Raw genomic sequence first — 3,843 nt, forward strand, 5'->3', positions numbered from 1 at the left:
AACACAAATCAGAAATTTTAGCATACTTTGCACTCTTTTCTCTTAAGGAAAGTGCTAGGAACTCTCTTAAGTCCCCTTTGTCAAACCCATGGGTCCACACTTTGAAAGAAAGACAAGACTCTATCCTATTTCTTCTTCATACTCTCTCAAAGCAATTAGAACATATATGCTCTTTTAATGTGATGGATATAACTTTATAAAGGTAAGAATATATATATATATATATATATATATGTGTGTGTGTGTGTGTGTGTGTGTGTGTGTGTAATGTGATATTGTTCTTTGTAGAAAAGTGTGAGTGTGAATGCAAAAAGTTGAAAAAGTGGGTGGTGAGATTTTTTCCTAAGCATCACACGTATTCCACCCAAAGTCCACATCTCTTATTCCCTTTTGTTGCCCCAAAAGTCTTCTCTCTTATCCTATTTTTTTGGCTGCATCAGATCTAGCCCCTTTTCCTCTTTCTCTATTTTTCTTTCTTTGTTCTTCTTTCTCTCTTCTTCTTTTGCTCTTACACAGCAGCCCTCCCCCTCTCACCAAAACAATATATCCCTCTCTAAAGAAGAAATTAAAAGGTTAACACTAAAATTTCAGCTTCAAAGTTTGTGGGTAAGTAATCAAAACTTCATTTGTTTATTTCTACCTCTTTATCCTCTATCCTGATTTTAGAGGCTGAACTATGATTCTGTTTTAGTGATTTGAAAGTTTGATGATATTATGATAAATTTAATGCTTATTAACATATTTTAATATGTATAGTATGGGTATAAAAATACCCAAATGAAATTAAGGCCTATTGCTATTTGTTGATGATTTTGTAAGAATATGTACTGAAACTGTCTCTATGACAGATTTGATGTTTACAATAAAAAAAATATGTATTAAATCATATTTTTTGAATTAGGATGCTAGGAGTAGTTTTTATAAATTCTAAGACACACATGGTTGTTATGGAAGTAGTATCACAGCATTTGGATGAACATAAAAATAATGGTTTAATTTGTAAGTTGCAAGAAATTCTGTCAGGAAAGATTTGAGTATACTGTATTGCTTGATTTTTAGTAAATCATGGGTTTATGATTTGACTCCGAAATTTTTATGATATATAGTGGACGTAAAGAGGAGTATTTCTGTAAAATTTCATGACATTTTGATGTGTATGGACAACCCATTTCTATTTTACAAATGGAGCATACGCTGTTATAATGAGAAGTGAATAACATATGCTACACCTAATTTTGTGGATTTAATTCTCAAGTTAGGGTGAATGTTTTGAGCTATAATTTAATATGCTCATCCTTTGGTATGTTAGGATCATATATAAATTTTATGAATTGGTTTCTCTATGATTTAGTATATCATGTTTTATGATGAATGCATTTTGTATTTGTGGGAATCTCATTGAGGTGAGATTAGGACTTCCTTGATTTTAAGAGATAGGCTTTGAGATGAATGTGTAAATTTATGATAAGGAATAATTGATAGTAAGTAATAATCTTTGATATTTGGTATAGGTGTTACTTGTTCCCCAAGTCTAAGCTTCTTCAACTGTAGGCTCTTGGTTTCTCTGCTTTCAGATAAGGGATAAGTTATATGGGTATTTGGTAAGTCATGAGGTTATTTTAAAGTATATTATGCATTAAAAGGTTTTTGATTAGAGATATGACATATAATCATTATTCTGACAAAAATATGTTCGTGAGCTTTCGAAACCTTATGTATATGATTTAAGCATATTGATGTCATTACTAATTTCCACGAACATGATGTTTAAAGAAAAGAATGGAAATGCTATTATTATGAAATGTTATGCAAAATAAGAAATTTTAGTATGATGTATAAGTATGAAAGGTTTTCAAGTTATGTCCTTTGGTGATCTGAACTCTGTCAGTATGGGTTAAGTACTGGCTTTTCATGGAAAATGTTATATGATTGGCCATTAAGTGGGACTGACTATGCTATATCCGCCCTTGTTGGTTACGGCTAACTTGTGGAGGAAGTCAATCTACCCCCATGGTTGAAAGATATGTATTATGATGTGGACTTAGGAATACCTGGCATTGTGGGGAATGCTGGATGTCTAGCACCGTGGTGCTAAAAGCCTCCTAAATAAGTACAGACTTATCAGATATGGACTAACCAATAAGTTATTTATGAACAGCTATATTATGTTATTAATCATGAGAGAATGATTTTGTTCAAATGCATTATGAAAAGTTAAAAGCTTTCATGAAAAGAATTTTATGATGAAAAGAAAAGTTGTTCTTTAAATATAAGAGTTTCTGAAGTTTTGTTACGCTTTAAAGATAAAACTTCTGATGAAAGTACAAGTTTATGTTTAAAAGTTATCAGATACATATTCTTTATGAAATGTTAAGTTTTATGACTATGAAAGTTATAATATTTTACGGGAAGAGGTTTATAAAGAAAAGTTTTTTTATTAGTCAAGATGTTTCTAGTTTAATACAAAGTTGCCGATTATCTTATTTAAGTTAAAATGATTATTTTGTAATGAAAATATATATATGTTGACTTTGTAGGAAATGAAAGAAGTTTAATCCGAAAGGTTTCAGTAATATTAACTTGATAAGAAGAAGGAGAACAATTATTTTCCTATGAAGAGCGTATAAGTTATTATTATAAATAGTATAAAATACTATGCATGAAAATATGTTCTCCTATCTGCACATTTATACAATGAAATGATCTGATTTACATGCATCCTTATTAAATTCTCATATATTTTACCTTTATTGAGCTGTGTAGCTCACCCCTTCCACTCTTTCAGTTAGCAGGTTTTATTTTGGAGCAGAGAAAGCCTTAGTCGAGTTTGGAAGGAGCTGATTTTAGTTTTATATGTATAGATCCTAAATTAGCAATTTGATATTTAGATTTGTAATATGGTGTATTTTAGGATATAATGAAAGTGTGTACCTTAAAATATTAAGAGATGTATTATGTGAAATTTAGAATTTGAATAATCAGTGGATTGTGTTATCCTTTGAGGTACAATGTAGATGCTCTGAATATCAAGTGGAAAGTTATATCATTTAAGTAAAGAAAAGTTTTGGAAAAGAAAGAGGGAAGCTTTTGTAAAAGTTTTGGAAAAAATTAAGTTGGTTTTTGTTAATATCAGGTTTAAGCTTGATATTAACATGCCGGTCATGGTCACAAATTTGGGTAACGGGTTTAGGGCGTGACAACATGTGTGATCCAAAATCTGAAGGTGGAATGGGATTTAAGTAGCTATCTTTGTTCAATGATGCCCTTTTGGCAAAACAAACATGGAGGCTGCTGCACAATCAAAATTCCTTGTTCCACAAAGTGTTCAAGTCCAAGTTTTTTCCTAATTGCTTAATCTTAGAAGCTAAGGAAGGATGTGGGAGTTCGTATGTTTGGAAAAGCTTTTTAAAAGGGAGGGATGTGATTCTGCGAGATGCAAAATGGAGAGTTGGGATTGGGGAATCAATCAAATTATGGGGAGGAAAATGGCTGCCTTCGGTCAACATCCCATTAGTCCAAGGTCCTCTCATGGTTGAGTTGCAAGAAGCTAGTGTTAGTGCTTTTATAAACCCGGTCACAAGGCAGTGGGAGATAGGGTTGTTGCATAGCAGATTCAATGAAGTGGAAACAAAGCTGATTCAGAAACTTCCTTTAAGCTGAATCAATGCACCTGACGTCCCAATATGGCCTTTTGTTTAATTCGGAGAGTACACTGTCAAGTCTAGTTACTTCTTCCTCAAAACAGAAGCAAAAACAACGCCTAGTGGAAGTCAAAGCAATGCCGAGAAGCTTAAACCTCTATGGAAAAAAAAATATGGAAATTGTCACTCCCTTGTAAAATCC

The 3,843-nt window shown here is 32.2% G+C and overlaps 1 long non-coding RNA gene across 1 annotated transcript; it reads left to right on the forward strand.

The window, feature by feature from the left end:
• Positions 1 to 300: 300 nt before the first annotated feature.
• Positions 301 to 2,981, forward strand: LOC115989315. Its single transcript, XR_004091874.1, has 3 exons — positions 301 to 606; positions 1,512 to 1,601; positions 2,786 to 2,981. It is a non-coding gene; the product is annotated as an uncharacterized LOC115989315 (long non-coding RNA).
• The last annotated feature ends 862 nt before the right edge of the window (positions 2,982 to 3,843 follow it).

This window comes from Quercus lobata, chromosome 5 (assembly GCF_001633185.2).
Source record: "Quercus lobata isolate SW786 chromosome 5, ValleyOak3.0 Primary Assembly, whole genome shotgun sequence".
Lineage (NCBI taxonomy): Eukaryota > Viridiplantae > Streptophyta > Magnoliopsida > Fagales > Fagaceae > Quercus > Quercus lobata.